Source organism: Podarcis gaigeae, assembly GCF_964106915.1.
Source record: "Podarcis gaigeae genome assembly, chromosome: Z".
Taxonomy (NCBI): domain Eukaryota; kingdom Metazoa; phylum Chordata; class Lepidosauria; order Squamata; family Lacertidae; genus Podarcis; species Podarcis gaigeae.
The window spans coordinates 38,596,703-38,618,160 of NC_139691.1; the positions used below are offsets into that span (position 1 = coordinate 38,596,703).

At 45.4% G+C, this 21,458-nt stretch overlaps 1 long non-coding RNA gene across 1 annotated transcript; it reads right to left on the reverse strand.

Moving 5' to 3' along the window:
- Positions 1-12,579: 12,579 nt before the first annotated feature.
- LOC310836190 lies at positions 12,580-20,295 on the reverse strand. Its single transcript, XR_014559914.1, has 3 exons — positions 19,914-20,295; positions 16,057-16,193; positions 12,580-12,651 (listed from the first exon to the last, which is right to left on the reverse strand). It is a non-coding gene; the product is annotated as an uncharacterized lncRNA (long non-coding RNA).
- Positions 20,296-21,458: the final 1,163 nt, after the last annotated feature.

The window sequence follows — 21,458 nt, forward strand, 5'->3', positions numbered from 1 at the left end:
TACCATTAGGCAGAATGATGCAATTGCTCGTGGCAAAAGGAAAGAGCAGCAGTAGGCCCTATCTGTTCATCCTAAGCCCCCAGGCATTCCCCTCTGTTGCTGCACAGCACCCCCTGGGCCTCCTAATCTGGCCCACTTCTGAGGTGTAGTAGAGGATGCTATCAAACGACCAGTGCTAAAATAGGACTCAACTATTAGTCGACTCTTTTGTGTGTGAAATGAAGAGAGAGTTCCATCTTGCCCTTTGCTTCAGACAACAGAAAGGTTTGGGCTAGCCCTGACATCTAGCATAGGAGAATAGGGCCCTGACTCAAAACCTACAAAGAGCACCCTTGATGCTGAAGGTGCTTCAAATGCTTTTTAATAGGCAAACATTAATATGAATTGTTAAGTTGTGGGTTGACATAGCAGACGGCACAGCGATTTCTCCAAGTAGCTCTTTATTTTGTAAGCTGGAATAGAACTGACTGCAAACAGCTCAGCCGGCCTGCTTTTATAGGCAGCCGGCTGTCAACATTGTAGCAACAACAGCCCAGAGTTCCCGCCTAAAATAACTGACGTGGACCTGAGTGAAAACTATATACAGTATCCCCCTGCTGGCCCAGGGTGAAACTTCACTACATAACACCCCTCCCCACCGAGATAAGGCGTTATTTATAATCGTAATGGTTTCCTTATATACAGCACTACGCGTAATGGTTCAATTAGGCACAAAAGCATATCGGTTACATTCCCCATACTTAGACCAACAGTGATACATGTCCAACAACATAGTCCTTTAAATAAGTTGGGCACTTGGGAACTCTGCCAGACCGCCGGGGACTGGTAGCCAAGTCCGGAGGGCCACACAGTTCTTGCTGAGGCTGTGGTGCGACCCCAGGTGGCGTTGGAACCAAATCCCCTTGATCCGCTGCTGTGGGTGGAGCCTCCGCAAGTGGAGTGGTCTGAGTCTGTGGTAAGTCTAGCAGACCCTCTGAAGCGGCTTGGTTTGGCTCCACGCTGGCAGTTTGCGAGGGAGGTGTAGGTGGGGCCTCGCCATCTGTACGTGTCTCTTCTGGAGCCGCAAGCGCAGTTGGGGGCACCTCGGTAGTGTCCAAGTCCCCAACCCTGCGCCTAAGCTGGTCAATGTGCCGTCGCCACAAGCGTCCGTCTTCGAGTGCCACCTGGTACGAGCGAGGTCCAGTGACTCCCACTACTGTGGCTGGCACCCAAGGAATGTCCCCCACATAGTTCCGGGCAAAGACCTGGTTTCCTGGGACAAATGACCGTGGCGCGTTGGCACAGCCTGGGGGTTCAGCCACGGCAAAGTCCGGGTGTAGCCGGTCGAGCGGTGACCTGAGGCGGCGGCCCATAAGCAGTTCAGCAGGACTCCTCCCTGTGGCCGCATGAGGGGTGATGTGTTGCACGAACAAGTATTTGGTGACCCGCTCATGCCAGTCTCCCCGGTCCAGGCGCGCCAGTGCCTCTTTTGCCGAGCGCACCATTCTTTCCACTTGCCCGTTGCTGGATGGATGAAAGGGTGCCGTTAGAGCATGGCGGATGCCCAGTCCCAAAAGATACCGCTCAAACGTGCCTGACGTGAACTGCGGTCCATTGTCAGAGACAAGGACATCAGGACACCCATGCGTTGCAAACAGGCCTCGCAGCACCCGGATGACAGCTTCGGTAGTGGTGGAGGGCATCAGGGCGACCTCCAGCCAATTGGAATAGGCGTCCACCACTACCATAAAGGTCCGGCCGTGAAAGGGGCCAGCCAGATCGATGTGCACCCTCGACCAGGGTGTCTTTGGCGTCTCCCAGGTGTGTCCCTTAGCTGCCGGTGGTGCAGGCCTCGACTCTTGGCACGCTTGACAGGCGGACACCCAGGCAGTGATGGCATCGTCCATATTAGGCCACCAGACGTAACACCAAGCCAACGCCTTCATTTTGACAATTCCCGGGTGGCCAACGTGCAGAGCCTCCAGGACGCGCTGACGGAGTCCCTGGGGAATCATGACGCGGTCTCCCCACAGCAGACAGCCGCGATGAGCTGAGAGTTCATGTTGTCTGGTTGCGAAGGGCTGGAACTCCGATGCAAAAGGCCCTTGTGGCCAGCCACTCCACACCCAGTTGAGCACCCGGCCGATGGTGCGATCCCGGGCAGACGCGGAGGCCACAGTGGCAGCCGATACAGGCGCTGCCGGAAGATCCTCAATCAGAAGGAGCGATGAAGCTGGAGCCGGGTCTTCCACAAATGCTGGAAGAGGGCAACGGCTGAGGGCGTCGGCATGGCCCATCGATTTCCCTGGGCGATGGATGAGCCGGTAGTGGTAGGCAGCCAGGAAAACAGTCCATCGCAGCATGCGTGGCGAGAGGACCGGTGGAGTTGGACGATCACCGGCGAGGAGGCCCAGGAGTGGCTTGTGGTCAGTGATGAGGTCAAAAGTCCTGCCATAGAGGTATTCATGGAACCTCTTCACTCCAGCCACAAGTGCCAGTGCCTCCTTGTCGAGCTGGCTGTAATTCCGTTCCGTCGGAGATAGCGTGCTGGAAAAGTAGGCGAGCGGTGCTTCTCTTCCGTCTGGAAAACGGTGACTAAGGACAGCACCGATGCCAAAAGGTGAGGCGTCACAGGCAAGGACCAGGGGCCTGGATTCACTGTACTGTACCAACACACTGTCTGATGAAAGGAGAGCCTTGACCGCGTTGAAGGCCACCGTCTCCCGATGACCCCAGGCCCAAGGCGTCTTTGTGCTAAGGAGTCGGTGAAGAGGCTCAGCCACTGTGGCTTTGTGGGGCAGGAACATGTTATAAAAGTTCAGCAGCCCCAGGAACGCCTGCAACTCCGTCTTGTTCTTTGGGGTGGGGGCCTGCTGGATAGCGTGGATCTTGGATGTGGTCGGGTGAAGGCCGGAGGCATTGATAAGATAGCCCAGGAACTCTACCTGTGGAACAGCGATCTGGCACTTCTCCCTCTTTACCTTGAGCCCGGCCTCTTGGAACCTGGTCAGCACGGCACGGAGGCGCTCGAACAGCTGCTGGTGTGAGTCTGCAGACACCAAGACGTCATCAAAATATGGTACCACGCCCGGAAGCCCTTGCAGGAGACGCTCCATAAGGCTTTGGAAGATGCCAGGAGCCACACTCACCCCGAACTGCAACCGGCGGCAACGGAATGCCCCCCGGTGGGTGACGATCGTCTGGGCTTCAGTAGTGGCATCATCGACTGGCAGTTGTTGATAGGCTTGGGCAAGGTCCAGCTTAGCGAAGACCTTACCCTCACCCAGGGAATGCAGCAGGTGTTGGACAACAGGAACCGGATAAGCGTGCTGCTGAAGTGCCTTGTTGATCGTGCACTTGTAGTCAGCGCAGATTCTCACCGACCCATCTGGCTTGACAGGCGTGACGATGGGGGTTTCCCACTTGGCGTGGTCAACCGGCTCCAAAACTCCTTGGGCGATCAGTTTGTCCAGTTGTTCGTCCACCTTAGCCTTGGGAGCAAAGGGAACCCGGCGTGGCTTTAGCTTGTTGGGGGCAACTTGTGGATCAAGGCTAAAGGAGATGGGCGTACCTGTATATTGCCCCAAGGTGCCGTCAAAAACCTCGGCAAAGTCTTTGACCAGACCCTCAGTCTCTGCGTTAGAGATGCAGTTGATGCCGGTGACTTCCAGGCCGAGGGCATCAAACCAGTCTAGTCCTAGGAGGCTTGGCCGCTGACCTTCGACCACCAGCAACCGGAGCAGGCCCGAAAAATCCTTGAAGGCGATCCGGAACCGGCCAACGCCTACCACGGGAATGTCGTTTCCCTGGTAGTCTCTCAGGTGTACGCGGTGAGAGTCGAGTTGCCTTTTGGACACTCTGGGTACCAGTCTTTTGATGGTGCTCCATGACACGATGGACAGGGCAGACCCGGTGTCGATCTCCATGTCACATGGAGCTCCTTCAATGAGCACCATGACGTTCAGCTTGCGTCGCGTAGGCGAGTCGGTTTGGCCAATCGTGGTTCCAGACGGGCAGCGGCAGTTGGTGAGAGCGAAACAACTGTCCTTGGCAGACTGGAGTGAAGACTTGGACTTGCGAGTCGATGAAGGGGGGTGTCAGATGGAGCCGATCGGCAGACCTTAGCGATGTGGCCCCTTCTGGAACACTTCCGACAGATGGCGTCTCTGAATCGACACTTGGCACGGGAATGGTTGCCTCCGCAGCCGGCATATTCCGGTTGGCCCTTGGACTTCTGTTGGAACTTCCTGCGCTCCCACTTTGTCTGGTGCACGTCATCGTCTTCACTGGAGGATGCCTCATCACTGCTGGCCTCTTCATGATGCACCGGAACTGGCTTCCTAGCAAGACGCGGGCTGCTGGACTTGCGGATCTCCTGGGCGGAGCGTTCAGCAGCTTCTGAGGCCACAGCCTCCTCAATGGCTTTCTGTAGCGTGAGGTCTGGCTTGGCGAGGAGACGCCGTTGCAGATGGATGTCCCGGACCCCGCAGACGATTCGATCCATCAGGGCATCGTCTAAGTCTCGGAACTCACAGTGCATTGCAGCCTGTCGCAGGGCGGTGGTATAGTTGTTGATTGACTCCCCCTCTGCCTGGTTCCGGTGGTAGAACGCATGGCGGGCAGCAATCGGCTTTGGTGCGTAGTGGTTGCGGAGCTTCTCTTGGATCGTGTCCCATGGTGTTGCCTGGACTGCTTCAGGCGCAACCAATGCTCGGGCCGTCTCAAACACCTCAAGCCCACAGAGACTGAGGAATAGGCCCCGCTTCCGATCCTTTGATACTGCTGTCAGCTCGTTGGCTTGGAGGTAGCAGTCGAACCGAGCGAGGTAGGAGTCCCATGATTCAGAGGCTGGCGCAAACGGCGGTAGAGGCACAAGTGAAGCCATGATTCCGATGCCGGCGTGAAGGGCGATGGATGGAACACAGTGCTCTTAGCCAGAACAGTCAGCTCTGAATTGGTTCTGTCCAGTGATTTCGCTCAGTGATTTCGCTCTGTGATTCAGCTCAGTGATTCAGCTCAGTTCAGAGGCTGGCCGCATCTGGCTGTGCTCTGATGTCCATCGATCCCACCTTCGTCGCCAGTGTTAAGTTGTGGGTTGACATAGCAGACGGCACAGCGATTTCTCCAAGTAGCTCTTTATTTTGTAAGCTGGAATAGAACTGACTGCAAACAGCTCAGCCGGCCTGCTTTTATAGGCAGCCGGCTGTCAACATTGTAGCAACAACAGCCCAGAGTTCCCGCCTAAAATAACTGACGTGGACCTGAGTGAAAACTATATACAGTATCCCCCTGCTGGCCCAGGGTGAAACTTCACTACATAACATGAATGGTATTTGTAAGCATGTAAAAGGGGACTGGAGAATGTATAGCCCTTGGTGTTTTGCTAATCTGGAATCTCTATCATCTCTGATGACACACCATGCTTCCTGGGGCTGATGAGATTTGGAGTTCAACAATATCTGGAGAGCCACAGCAATATATTTACGAAATGTGTTCACTGTATGTTTGCTGTACATAGATATCCCTCCATTTGCTGCTGTATTTAGAGCTGCATCATCTGGAAAAGCAGCATAGAAATAATAATAATAATAATAATAATAATAATAATAATAATAATAATAATAATTTTTTATTATTTCTACCCCGCCCATTCCCCAGCCACTCTGGGCAGATTCCAATAGAAGGTTAAAAATACATTAAAACATCAGTCATTAAAAACTTCCCTAAACAAGGCTGAACTCCCCTAGCAGAAATAGAGGGCCTCAGAGGGAACAGGTACTTTCAGCAACAGAATATCCTTTGCATTCCAGAAGGGTTTATACCCTGGAAACATAGAAGGATTCAGACACGTGTCAAAAGCAAGTATACTAATACATCATGGATATATTTCCCTTTTCAAAATGAGCATTTTTGAAAATATTAAATGTGTATTTGAATCCTGCTTTTTAAAAAAAGCAAATAGCATCAGCAAGGGAAGACGTGAATGGTGTCAGTGGTGGAGCCCTTTGCAAGAAAACAAAAAACCAAATAGAAGCTTCAGCAAAGCGATTTTCCTGCATGCCACAGCACAGGAAAGAAAGGGTTACATTCATCCCTCCATGCCTGCTGTGATCCTGTTAATTAACACACGCAGCTGATGAAATTTGCATTTCTTTTAAAAAAAAACACCTGTGTGTTAGATGCAAAGAGGGCATTTAACAACAGGTATGGTGTGGCCCTGTGTCTGCTGCAAGTAGTGCACTGTGTGAGTGCCACTTGAAATCATTCCAGCTTTCCATATCTTTCCATTGGCCCTTCATTATCTTGTGAAATATGATAACTTATTTAGGTTCTACGGAACTCATTATCTTTAGCCAGCAACTGTAGTACCCTGTGAAAAAAAAGAGAGAGGGAGAAAGAAATATTTGATTTATTCTCCGTGTTTCCTTTCAAATCTCACATTGAGTATGCTGTGTTTCCTTCTGAAAATCTGAAAATGAATTTCTCCAGCTTGTCTCGGAGAAAGATGAGATGTTTCATGGGGAGGGAACCTGTTAGAAATGTCCTACTATCAGAGGTGAGGGAACTTCAATTTCAATGGTAATTAGCTCTTAAAGACTTGCTGCTGAGTGTTCAGATCACAGGGATGGAACAGTTCGGCTTTTGCTTGAGTACGGGGCAGTGGGGCAGCTGTATTGTTAATTGGCCATCTTAGCCTGCGGTAAGATGCAGCAATCACAGAATGTTTCCCCAAACATTGTCGATCATAAGCAATTATCAGCTGAGGTCTACTCAATGTAAACCCACTGAAATTAGTGGACCTAGCTTAGTTGTGTTTGTTACTTTCAGTGGGTGTACTCTGAGAAAAACCTAGTTGAATATCACCCCTTGTATCTCATTCGTCCCCTTTCCCAGGGAAAGAATGTTGAAGAATATCAGTGAGTGATGTGATGTCATCATGCTGTGACTGCACCTGCCCTCCAAGGCAATAACCAATACTGTGGATCAGGGAGAGTTGAAGCATAATTACATCATATGGCACTTTCACCCCATGGAATTCAAGGAATTCATATAAGGAACAGAGTAGGGTCACAGTTTTGGTTCCCAACCTAGACAAGCTCATTTTGTGCAGGTCCTGGCAAAACTGCCATTCTCATTGTGGAAGCTGGAACACTACTTTTTCAGGATTTAGGCAGAGAGGTTCAGAGTCCCATACCATTGTACATGAAATTGAGTCTGTGTAGACCATGAATGGGATTTCCTTTTTCCATTGTCTCATAGCTAAACTGCCAGGGACTGAAAGCCAGCACACATATGAATATATTTGGGAGGGGAAATGAACCAATTTGCCTTTAAAGCCAAACTTCCTTAATTTTCACTTTCCAGAACAATATGTCAACTAAAACAAACGCACCTTCAAAATTGAACCTTTTCTGAATTATGCAATGCATTACTTCTCCAGCCAGCTAATGTGGATGAAAAGACTTATGCCGGGATGAAAGTATGCATTGTGAGAATAATATACAAAACTGCTTTATATTAGTGAAAACTTTTAGGGGAAAATGTGTAGGGAATGGAAAAATTCACACCCAAATGCTGGTTAGTTTCCATAATTTTTTTTTTTAAAAAACCTGTTATGGAAATGTAGAGAACTGAACTCAAATCAGGGATGGCCAACAGGTAGAATGTGATCTGCTGGTAGATCGTGAGGACTCTGATAGAAGCTTGACTTCTCCCAAAAAGCTCAAAACTTTGGTAGATCACTGCCAGTTTTTTATAGTGGGAGAAGATCTCAGTCTCTTGAAAGTTGGACATGCCTGATCTGCAGACATCTACAGACATTACACTCTTGTATATCACAGACTTTCAAGATAATTAAGCATAGGAAACATGGAAAGGGGGCGCTCCTATTAGAATCCTGTCTCTTTTTCCTCTTTTTCACTGTGTGCAGCAAAGGATCTCTAATTTTAACGAAGTGGTGGGATAATCTTACTTGGAGAGGTAAATTTTTAAAGCAACTCAAAGTCCAGGAGGAGGCTGAACGGTTTTGGATTTTTAAGGGTTTCCAAGATCTGCTACTGAGATAGTGCACTTTTAAATCGTTTTCCAAAGAAACAACAGCACTGCAGCTCATGGCCATTCAGCAAAATGCATCATTATAAATATCATGAGTCAGTATCATCAAACATGAAACAGAAACTTCATCTGGGGAATTGAATCAAGTAAAAAAGAAAAACCCTACTCTGGTTTCACTTAATGCTTTCCCTAGTGAAAGGTGATGAAAACAACTGATGTTCTTCCAGCGCAAACACCAGTTCTTCTTGCCAACTGCTATGTAAGAGAATGTTTGCAGTTTTCCAGACTAATCCTAGGCACAGCTTTGGCAGCTGGAGCATCAATAAATGAACACAATCAAGAACACCATTTGGGCAGCATGAGAGACAAGGAAACAAAATGTAAGAGGAAAACTATTGCCAGGAATTCCAGTCCTTTAATCAGGAATTTAGGGCTTGTCCACACTTCTCCTTGCCCAAGGAGTGCCAAATCTATGTCTTCGGCCCCCTAACATCTGCTGGGAGTGTGACTGGGGCCCATCAATGTTGAGGGGGTGGAGGAGGCCAAGCGCAAAGCTGAGTGTGGTATGGCTCCTGAGTGTTAGAGAGGAGGAACCACCAGCCATTGAAGCTGTGCTGTGCTAAACTCCACGCTTAGCCTCCTCCTGAAGATGTGACATCGTGTGCAAGACGCCACACAAATGTGATGCATGATTGACATCATACATGTGTGTGATGCATGACAGGGCCCCTCAATCTTGGGTGCAAGTCAGCGCCTCTCCCCTGCCCATTGCCTAGAAAGCATGGGTCCAAGCAGTTTTCCATTTTCTCCACTACTTTCCCCAGGAGAAACATACTGCTGAATCGGAGCAAATGTTCATCCACGGAAAACCCAATTGACATTTGCTCTCATTCAGTTGTAAAGAGCAGGTTTTCCCTGGGGAGGAAGTGGCGGGACAAGCAGAAGTGTTAACAAGCCCTCAGATATGTGTCCTAGCCAACAGCATTCCTTGGGGCTGAATGCTCAGGCTTCAGGATCAGTAGTTCATCTGCAGGAGGTTTGGATCTTCTGAACTAGTCAAACCTAGTACAAATGCTGGGAACCTTCCCTATTGCCTGTGACTGATAATTTGGTAACTTCTGGGTTTTGGCACATTTAGAAGCTGCAGCCCAACTCAAACCTCCAGTTGAAACTGACCTTAGTTTCAACCTGAGCGGGAGCATGTGCACAGCTAGCTGAGATTAAGGTAGGGATGCAGAACTTGTGGTTGTCCCAGATGTTGTTGTACTCCAGCTTTCACCAGCCCTCTATCTATATATACTTCAAAGGATGGGATCAAGTTGTTGTTTGTACTCATAGATCACTACCATGTTATTCTCTTCCAGTAATATGCAAAACAACAACAAAACCTGCTTCTGGACACTGAACAATTTCAATTTCTCCTCAAAGCTCCATGGAATTTGTATCTTTACTCCATTTACTGATATAAGTAGCAGTCATGAATAAAAATCCTTTGGTCTGACTGCTGGTGCAGAACTACCCATTACAAAGGAGGCAAGGATGCCACTGGAAAAAGGAGCATTATATCAAGGCACTGCTCTACTACCACACACACCACAAACTTTAAAGGAGGGAGTTTGTTTCCAGAGATGTCGCTGTACATAATTTCCTCAGTTCTATGATAATCCTTCTATTCTTTGTTCTTGAAACTCTTCCAAAGAGCAAATGTCTTTGGGACCAGGGTGTTGAGTTCATGCCCTTGGTGTGCTGTTGGGCAGCTTATATGGTACCCAACAGATGTTGTTAGACTTCAATCACCATAATCCCTGACTATTGACCAGGCATCCCCAAACTCGGCCCTCCGTTTTGTGACTACAGCTCCCATCATCCCTAGCTAACAGGACCAGTGGTCAGGGATGATGGGAATTGTAGTCCCAAAACATCTGGGGGGGCGAGTTTGGGGGTGCCTGCCATTGACTATACAGGTTAAAGCTGATGGTACATTGGATTCCAGTAACAAATTCAGGGCACCATGCTGGTTAAGCTTTTACTAGAAGGCCCTTAGTCTGATCCAGAAAAGCAGTTCTTACGTTCTCCTTATAAATCTTTTGAACCCCATTCATGTGCAAGAAAAGTTTTATTTGGACTAGCTTCTCCCTCGCTCGCATTCTCTCTCTAAGCCTGACAAACTGTTCAACCTAAATGTTCGTTTTATCTAATGCAACAGCATTATGAAGGATTTCAGGCATTTATCTCATAATCTGTGTCCAACTTTCTAGTACATGCAAATTGGATGGTGTCATCTGGAGAAATTGTCAAGTTCAATGACTTTTTCATTAAGTGCAAAGGACCTTAACATGTTAACCTTCTTTTGCTCTGGGCCAATGATCTCCCTTGTAAAAGATTCCATTGTGGGCAGAGGTGCTTTATCAATGCTAACATGTCTAACTCATGAGCTATCAACCTTTTAAAAACTGAAATGACTGCTCAGGCTTTGAAACTTGAGTTTTACCTGCATGGCTGCTGGGCTATGAAGGGCTTTTGTTCCTAGTTAATTAGCTTCAGGGGGGTCAAGATATTAGGCCCAGAAGCCTGTGGAAAATGGTTCCTTCTAACCTAGACTGGCCCTAAATCCTGCTGCGGCAGCATTGGAGCTTTGCCTTCTCAAAATACAGATTATCTGACCTTATACATAGGTGTATTCCTACATAGCTCGTGGACAGACTGAGGTTTTGTCACCAGTACCCCAAATCTCTTTTTCTGTCTCTCTTCTCAGACTTACCAAAGGCTGACCCATTAGGATGACTTGGGTACTGACCCACCAACCTTAGCTAGCTGTCCACCAGTCTGTCTCCTTCTCCTCCATTTTTTTTTTATTGCCCACCCTTCATCAGCAGTTCCCAGGGTGTTTTACAATAATTTACAGTTCTGAAGTTAAAGTAGAGTACAGTCACAGGCACTGGGTGGGCCTTAAAACACACATCTTGGGTGCCAAAGACCAGGGTGAAGATGTGTATTCAGCATTTAGCAAAACCCACATATTGAGGATGCCTGATACAACTCTTTAGGGAGAGAATTCCACAATTTAGGGGCTGTCTCAAATAATGCCCTGTCCCAAGCCAGCACCACTCAAACTTTCAAGGGAGGTGAAACTACTAAGAGGGCCCCCGCTGCTGATGTTAACATCTTGGAGGGTCCGTAGGGTAAGAAGTGGTCTTTCAGATATTTGGGTTCAAAGTCATTTAGGGCTTACAATGAGTCCAGGGAGTGCCTCTGCCTGCTAGCTTCCTCCTAATTAATTCCAGTTTTGTCCCTTTGTATGGGACAAAACAAGAATTAGTTGACACTGTCTGTCATTGGCTCTGACTCCATCTACTGTTGAGCTCCTCCGTCCTACTGGTCCCAATGGGCACCAGTAGGGCTGGTCAAGGGACGCGGGTGGCACTGTAGGTTAAACTACTGAGCCTAGGGCTTGCCAATCGGAAGGTCAGCGTTTCGAATCCCTGCGACGGGGTGACCTCCCATTGCTCAGTCCCTGCTCCTGCCAACCTAGCAGTTCAAAAGCACGTCAAAGTGCAGTTAGATAAAAAGGATACCACTCCAGCGGGAAGGTAAACAGCGTTTCCGTGCACTGCTCTGGTTTCGCCAGAAGCGTCTTAGTTATGCTGGCCACATGACCCGGAAAAACTGTCTGTGGACAAACGTCAGCTGCCTCGGGCAGTAAAGCGAGATGAGCGCCGCAACCCCAGAGTCGTTCGCGACTGGACTTAATTGTCAGGGGTCCTTTACCTTTACCTTTTTAGGGCTGGTCAACCCATGAGGCAAGGTGAGGCACCTGCCTCGGGCAGCAGAATCCACAGGGGCAGCAGATCCAGCCTCCAAGGAAGGCTTCCCCAGCTGCTGCTGCCACTCACTCCTTGGAGGCCAGATCTGCCTCCTCTTCTGCCTCCTCCTCTGCAGCTCAAAGGCTCAGTGAATAGGAGGCGCTACTGGTCACCCCTAGGGAGGAGTTGGAGTGGGGTGCATTCTGGGGTCTCCTGGTTCTGCAGCCACTCAGCGTGATTCAGAACAGTCCCCTTTCCCCCTAGCATATGCATTTTCGTAGATATTACTTGGTCACTGTGTTGCAAAGTTCAGAGACACGTAATTACAAAGGATGGCACTGTTTCAGTTCCTGCATTGCTTGGGAAAGTGTGAATTAGTATGCTTGCCTTTAAATGCAAACTGAATCAAATTTCTCCCTGATCTCTGGCCCCAGCCCTGACCAGGTAAGCTGCAGTGATTCCCCCACCTCACCGGCCACTATGTCATTAGCGTGATATTAAACAGTATTCCAATGTTTTTCTTATCCATCAAATTTCCCTGGCCCCTCAATTTGGTACATTAATAAGATTCCTCAACAAAATGTACAGAACCCAGAAGTTTAATAAATTTGAGAGCAAATCAGGAGGTCAGGCTGAGAGAGCCAGTCAAAAGGCAGACAAATTTTGTTCTTAGGGTTTTATTGTAATAATAATAATAATAATAATAATAATAATAATAATAATAATAACAACAACAACAACAATAATATTGTGTCCTTTGTTTCTCCGGAAAAAAATGGAGAAATGCTCTGGGTGTAGGTGTGTTTGCATCATGCTGTGAGATGAAAAAAGCGGGAGAGAAAAACTATTAGTACATTAGAAAATAGAGGTTGAAGTATCTGCTTTTGAGGAGAAATAATATTGATTTCACTGCATCATAGATTCATTCTGAATGTATAAGCAGAGTGCACTTCATCTTAATTGTAAAGCAGTGCACTTCTTAACCACATCCATGCCTCCTCATCTGGCAATGGAAATAGCATGCAACAAAAGGTAAGAACAGAAGAGCCCAACTGTATCAGGCTATAGGCCTATATGTTCAACCATTCTGTTTGTGCACTGGCCAACCAGGTGCATCTTCAAAGCCCGTAAACAAGATCCTAGTGTAATAGCACTCTTCTCACTTGTGATCCCCAGCAACTAGTATGCAGCCTCCGGAAGCAGTGGTGGAACATTGCCATCGTGACTAATAGTTGATTCATTTATTTACTCCTCTGTTAAAGCCTTCCAAGAATGCAAGGCAATCCTTAATTTAAACCAAACAAGTCTTTCTTTGGTCAACATGTTGCTGTGTTGAAATGAGGGCAAAACCAGACGATGCTAAACTTGTGCCTGGGAAATGGGCACCCTATTCCCTTGATTCAACATTAGAGGGCCTTAGCTAATAAGGCCTGGTGGACATCCACGGACATCAGGGCTTACTCATTGGTGGCACAAACCCTGTCAGATGGCCGTCCGAGATATTAGAAAGGGGCATGGGTCAATCTGGTTCACGAATGTCTACATGGGTTGGGACTTATGCATACAAATAGCCTTTGTATTTCAAGTCTTGAATTGTTCTAACTTGTTTTCTTTTTTAGTGGTAAATTGGCAAGAGTTTTTCTGGCTGGCTTGCTTGCTGAATTTTCTTTTACATTTTCTTTGGCTGTGCTTGTATTGGCTCTTCTCTGTTGATTTTTTTATTGTTGTTCATGCGTAACTTTTTAGTGCCTTGTGCTGTTGATTTTAACTGGATTATTTTAATATATACAATATATACTATAGTAATTCAAATAGTATGAATAATAAAAACAAAAACTAATTAGTTCATCCTTATGGCAGAAGGTGCACTTTGTTCAAATTTAACTGCCAAAATTAGGAATAATTCACAGCAGAAACTGCATGCATGTTTAGATTCTGAACCAAGTGAATTGGTTATGACATTCACAAATTTGTCATTTTAATTTTTTTTAGCAAATGAGTCTATCAGAAATGAATCTGAGGGAAATACCAAAGGGATTTGGTCCCCATCTGCACTATTCATTTAAAGCAGTGTTGTACCACTTTGAAGAGTCACAGATTCCCCCAAAGAAACCTGGGAACTGTTGTGTGTTAAGAGAGTTGTTAGGAGACCTCCTGCTACCACCCCGGGCTGCAATTCCCTATTAGTCCCTCTTCCCAATGAACTCTGGGAACTGTTGCTCTGTGTGGGAATGGAGGTCTCCTAACAACTCTCACCACCTTTAACGAACTATACTTCCTAGGATTCTTTGGGGAAAGCCATAACTGTTAAAAGTGGTATGATGATGCTTTAGATACGGTATATGGTGCAGATGGGGCCCTACTTTCTGCTGCTGCAGTGGCCAGGACTTAATTTAATATAAAAGGGTAAAAGAATATTGGGAAATAATTTCTAATGAATTGAAAAAAATGTTTAAAAGTAATTTTCAAAACAAACAAACAAAACTCCAAAAAAACAGAGTCCTTTTTGCTGGGGATAATTCAGATGGAAATTTCCAGGTGTCCAAAAAGGCAATTTGTGTATCCCACTACTGCGGCCTGTATTTCATTAGACCAAAAATGGAAAACGAGCGAGGTCCCAACTAAAGAAGAATGGCAACTTCAACTGATGGAATATGCACAGCTTATGGACCTAACATGTGGAATAAGAGAACAAGAAGAACATACATTTAAAGAAGATTGGAAAATGTTTATTGAGTATATGGGTGAAAATTGTTTACATCTGAAAATGTTGGCAGCTTTAAGATAAATTCAACAGTGTAAATAAGTTTTGATTGATGTAAAAATGAAATACTGAATGGTTTAGTTTATGTAAAATATGCAGCGGTCTTTGGCATGCAAACTGAACCATGGAAAACAAAGAAGGGAAGTCATTGATATGGTAAGGTTGTTTAAATGAATATTCTAAAATGTAAAATAGAAAAACTTAATAAAAATTATACAGAAAAGGACTTAATTTAATAGGCTTAAGTTGCAGGAAGGTTGATTTTGGTTCAGCTTTAGAAGAAATGTATTGACACTAAGAGTAGTTTGACAGTGGAACCGGTTGCCCAGAGGGGTAGAGCTTGATTTGCCCTTACTGGACCAGAGATTTAATAGGGATGTCCTTGCACTGGGTTTCCTTCATTGGCCAGTGGTTGGACTAAATCAGGGATGGAGAACCGGTTAGCCTCCAGGTGGGATACAATCCCCATCATCCCTCATCAATGGCTAAGCTGGCAAAGGCTGATGGGAGTTGGAGTCCATCAAGACCTGTAGAGCTGTAGGTTCCCTAGCCCTGGATCCCTCCAGCACTATGATCTGATGACTTTTATCTAGTCCAAGGTCGAAGTTCTGTTTATAGCAGAATTTGGAATAATTTGCTTCATAAAAAATTAATGTGTTTCAAGCTAAGCAACCATTTTTAATATATATTTTCTAAGGGGCTGAGTTTTTGTTGGTTTTTTTTTTAATAAAAAAACGGAAAACTTAAAACAGAAACTCTTGGCACTGATATAAATTGCCTGATAGCACCATCTTCTGACAAGCTGTAGTTTTGGAAGTAACCTTGAAGGAGCTTTTGCGTGCATTTTTTATAAAGGAAAATTCATCTGAATGCATATTTTTGGAGCTGTCAGAATGAATGATAGCCTCTTTGCCTAAACAAAAAACACAGGTTGTTCCAGGTAGCAGTGGGGGAGGTCTGTGGTATCAGTAAGGCATGCCCGTGCATCCCGACAAAAGGATGTTGACTGGATGTCAGAAGAACAGAAGCACTTGCCTCTTGTGTTCTAATTTCTGAGAAGCAACAGAGAGTGCAATTGATCTGTGGATCTGCATGTTATGTAAGGAGGGCAAATTTGGACATCCTGCAAATGAGTAAAACACCTGAAAATGTTATGCATGTGCAAAATGGTTATCTTTCTCTAGGGATGGGTGAGAAATTTGGTTTGGATTGGATCCTTATTGCCTAATTTATACTCCTGAACCAATGGGTGAATTGAAAAGCACCTAGACTTCAGAATTGCTTTTCCCTGAATTTTCTGGTGCAGTTATCCAACCCCCAAAGTTTACAAAAATGCATAGATTAGGGAGATGTCTGCACAAAACTGCATACATTCTTGAAAATAACCACCAGCTGAAGTCCACATTATGAACAAGAGCAGCATGGTTTTGACTGAAACAAGTTGACAAAGCCTACCTGGGACTGTCAAAAGGGAGGGAGGGAGTCAAAAGGGTGAGCAAGCAGGGAGAGAAGGAGATACTGCATCTCGCCTGGACTAGAGCGTTGTCTCCCTTTACAGCTGTGGATCTTCTGCAGGACAGGCAAGCTCAGACCTTTGGGGAGTGGGAGAATGATGTCAATTTAACCCTTGTCTCTTCAGCATTGCTTCCTCATGCCTGCAGCTCCTCAACCACTTAGTGTCACTGCCACTCATTTCAACATTTCCACGATAGCCCCAGTTTATGTGAAGGGAGTGTCGGGAGCAGGTGCTGGGAGCAGGTCAGCAAGAACTCACATGACTTTGGTGAAGTAAACTCTTTATTCAAAGAAACAAGACAGCTCAGGAGGCCAGGACTAGTGAATACAGCAACACTTCCCAAAGGTCCCCACCTTCCTACAGCTCCCTAAAGTTCCTCCTTTCTTGGTTACTTCCCAAGCAATCTGAGGCTCTGCTCTGCCATCTTGCCTGTTTTGTGAACTCCCCTGAGATCTAGAGACAAAGGACAGTATACAAATTTAATAAATACTGATAATAATAATGTTGTGTGTGTACATGTGAATGTGTGTCTAAAAACAGGCATGTGTATTTCATTTTTTAAAAGTATGTTCCCTGCGTGGGCTGCTGTGGAAGCTTCTCAAGATTAAAAGCCTAATGAACCATTTCCATCCAAGTTAATGCCTCACTCTACAAGTGCTCTGGTATAATTTTGCAAGGTTGTTTACCTCTTGGCTATCTTCAGGGCTTTTAATTTACCTCTGCAAATTGTTGTGATTATAAATGCCATTTAGAAATATGATGGCCCTTTCTTTTATTATGGAGGCTCGTAGCAATAATGAATGTTCTTTGACATGTTTTCATAATCGTACAATCTTGTTAGGCAAAAAAATGGATGATGGAGATGGAGCCAAAGCACTTAGGAAATGAAAGGTTGAAGGGGAGGGGGAGCAGGGAAAGGTAACTGCTCACTCCTGAAATACCACTTGCTTATGACTCGCAGAATTTATTTTAAACAAAATGCATATTGGCAACAATCGGGCTGCAATTTATTACATTTTTATGCACTCCTCTTTTCCGTAAATAAGTTCCAGGGGCAGTGCCATGGGACTTTGGTTTGCTTTTTGAGGACCAACTACTGGAGACCAGAATATGCAGACCTATGAAGAGCAAGATACACTGGAAGCTGCCATGTACTGAGTGGGACCCTTGGTCTATTTTGCTTCCTGCTGTCTACCCCATGCTTCTCCAACTTGCTGCCCTCTGGATGCTTTGGACCAGAACTCCCATTAGCCCAGGTTTTTGGAAGGTACCAGATCGATTTCAGGTGTGAAATCCTGGGGTGTGTGGAGGGACCTCTAGGTAGATCAGCCCTGAAACTGGGGGCTTTTGCATACAACACTTATGCTTTTCCACTGAGCTGAACTTCCTCCCGCAAGCCAATTATGTCACACAGCGGTAAATTAATCAACGCAGAGTCTTCTTAATAAACAGAAATACAGAGGTACCTTGGGTTAAGAACTTAATTCATTCTGGAGGTCCCTTTTTAACCTGAAACTGTTCTTAACCTGAGGTACCACTTTAGTTAATGGGGCCTCCCGCTGCCGCCGAGCGATTTCTGTTCTCATCCTGATGCAAAGTTCTTAACCCGAGGTACTATTTCTGGGTTAGCGGAGTCTGTAACCTGAAGTGAATGTAACCTAAAGCGTATGTAACCTGAAGTGTATGTAACCCAAGGTACCACTGTAAAACTTTTACTGAAGAAAATTAAGTTGTTCATAAACAGCATAGTTAAAGAACATACAAAGAGTGCTCATAGCAGCTATCTGACTCTTCACAGAGAGGAACAGTCTTAGTTTACTAGATTTACTAGAGTCCTGGAGCCACTACAACAAAAGCACTATTCCACACACTACTCCATTCACAATCCATACAGCTCTCTGACTGAGGCCCACAGAGAGGCTGGCTACTTTTATAGGGAGAACGAGTCATCACCCAAGATGAGTCACGAGTCACAGTGACTTAGCAGTTTGCTGTTAACAGTTAGCAGGCTTAGGCTTGAATGATTGTGTAGGCCTTGTAGGCCTTACAGCTTCTTCTGATCTCAAGAGCCTTTGTCTCATGACAAATTACACCAGGAGGGCATCATGGATTCACTTAAATAGAATGTGCACCCCCTTTGTATAGGCAAATATTCCCAGCAGTGAAAGTGGCCCTGCTTGCATGAAGCTCAGTTTGTGATACAGAGCACCCTTTTACTGTAGAGTTTCCTGACCAACGTGTTAGTGTAGTACATAAAAGTTTCAAGTGGGGGACTGAGAGGAGCAGTGCTCTGGCTAACGAAACACACCCCAAAGTCTGGATGACAAGTTTGACTTAAAGCAAAGAAAACAGAGCCCTGCGCAGCTTGGTTTTATGTCCCCAAACTGTAGGCAGCAAGATTTCTCTGAGGGTGCATTCAGATGTGAGGAATATTGCATTACTTTTCATGATTATAATGCTGGTGCCTCTTTCCTGTTTTCTAATTTTCCTTTCAAACCTGTTGCTGTGTTATGGAACTGTGGCTTTTTGACCAATATACTGATAGGTCATGATTACTTTCATTCACACCACATTCACCACTCCCATGACTCCCCCATGAAAAGAGCATGAAAGAACTGAATGCTGATATACTGCCCCATATTTTTTTTTTTCACGTTACTCTCGCAATTTTCCAGATTAAAGGGGCTGCAAATGGATTTCTTCTGGAATCAAATCACATGGAAATGAGCACTAAGCTTGTGCTATATTCCCATTAGTTTTCCAGAAGTGGCTTTTAAATCATGTGAAAGCTCAAATATAATGTGGAAGTTAGGCAAATGTCAGGTTAATGGAATAAACTACCATGTAAATGTAGCCTGGGTGTTTTTACATGTTAAGGAGATGAGAACATAAAACGAATTCAGTGCCAGTATTATAAAAGTGGGAGAAAAATGTCTCCCTATCCATTTTTTTCCATGTTCTAAGCAGTTCTGAAAGAGGCTGTTCAAGTGATTTGGACATCATATTCTCATGCTTCCAGCGATAACAACAAACTATAAGATAGGTTAGTTCTGTATGCATTTGGATCAGAACTAAAATCTTGAAGTTTATCAGTGCTGTAGGCAAACTACTGTGGTTTAGAGACACCTAGCACTTTCATAGCTAACAAAGCTGGTAAAAGGTGCTTTTCACCACCTAAGCCAACTTTTTTGCTATTGTTTTAGATGGCAGTGGGGAGATACCACTTGACTAAAAGTTGAGAGAGACATAACAATGCTGACTCCAGTTCTTAGGATTCCCTCAGGCAAGATGCCTCCATCAGGTCTTTGTTCTCCTCCCTACCATAATCCTCTGTCCCTGGTCTAATTCACGGAGAGGAAGGCAAGCGAGCAAGAAGGTGATGGCAGCTGTTGTTAACTTTCTGCTCACTGCCATTGCTTTTTGAACTGTCTGCCTCTAGACCAGAGAGATGGGGAAAGCAGGCAAGTGGCAATGGCAAAGGGAGCAGCATGAAGGCAAGGAGGCTAATGTGATCAGCAGTGGGACCTGCATGAGATGTGGGCTTCAACAGATGTTCTTCCTTGCCAAGCCCTAATGTCAGCCCTGAGTCAGAAGATGGAGATGGTGGATTTAATTTAAAGGGCCCCCTGTCCTTTTTTCCATTATTTAGCCACTACTGCTCTTCATGTAATATTTAAAGCTACCTTCTTAGAACTGCGTTTAGGTACATGAGAAACACAAGAAGCTGTGCGTTCATTTAGCTCAGTACTATCCACACTGACTCACAACAGCTGTCCACAATTTCAGACACCCCTACCTGGAGATGTCAGGGATTGAACCTGGGGCCTTCTGCATGCACAGCCGATGCTTTTCTGCTAAGCTATGGCCTCTTCGTATGGCCTTGAGTCTGATGTTCTGGCTTCTTCTTAAGCAGTGGTGGGTACCAGTGTTTGCAACAGGGAACAAGTTCAGAGTTTCTTCACTCTCCCCCGCCTCCCTTTCCAGGGGTAGCAATAAACTATCCAGTCATAAATGATTTAATGGAGCATGAAATAACACACAGTGGCTTCGAGCCAGAAGACAGGATATTTTACCGAAGAGAAGTGGTTATTAGGAAGGTCATTTTGGTTATTGTTGTAATCGAAAGCTATCACACCTCTGGTGTTTAACACGATGGGGCGATCACTGTTACAGTCTGATGGCAGTAAAAAAAAAAAAGATAAAAAATAAAGAACGGGAAGCATTACATTCCTTCTCTCTTTTTTTCTCTCAACAGCAGGAAGCAATGGTGTTTCAATACCTTTCATTATAGCTCATTTTACACCCCAAAAGATAATGGAGTCCTAGTAGGGCTCCGATGTACCTTTCCAAAACATTGGCATTTGATGGTGAGATTGGAGCTCCCGAGAAAGGGGCATTATGCTATTCTGTTTGACGTGTGCATAAGGAGAATGTATCTGTGTCTACAACTCTGAGGGAATCATGAATCAAAAGTGTCCCTTTCAATTGTCACTCATTTGCCACTCTAGGAAAGCAATATAAAACATATCCCCTTGTAAATATTTCTGGAATATGGAGATGAGAATGCAAACATTCAATTCTGGGTGCACAGAGAGGAAGACTGTCTTTGCAACAATCTGCAGCAGGAAGTCGGATCAGCTGTATACAGCAGCATATCTTTTGTGGCAGATATCTTTGTAAAGCTTTGGAGGAACTGTGAAAGGTTTTCCAAATTTGATTGGATCAACAGAATGTGTGGACTGGGGTTGCATAATTCTTTTCATGCTTTTTTTTTTGCAGTCAAACTTCCCCTCTTCCCCAAATCTTGGTTTCCTATCCACAGATGCAACAGAACCAGGGCTATTTGAGAATGTTACAGGGTGATATTGGGTTAATCAGTCTCTCTTCCTGCTTAACCTAGGTCACAGGATTGGTGTGAATATAACCTGGAGAAACAGCTTACATGCTGTCCATAGCTACTGTATTTGGGCAACAATAGAAATTTTATTTAAAAAAAAATATAATAAAATTTCCCCTCTAGGGAGGAAAAAAAACCTGACAAGAAGTCCATGGATCATGCTGCTGATCCACTCGAATTCAGAACCCATGGCTGCAGCATTGAAATAAAATTAAAAATGAGGAGCCAGTTCATGCACCTCTTGCATCACCTCTAGTTTGACCTTGTGTTTTTTAGATGTTTGTGGAAAATTATGGAATTTTGTGGGTGTGAAATGAGATTCTTCCAAAAACAAAACCCCACAAAAAAAAACATTTTTTTGTGGTGGTGGGGAGCAAATCTCATTGAAATTGCTAGGTGGGTGCTGCCACTTATGCTAACCTTATACAGCAACCTTATGGAGAG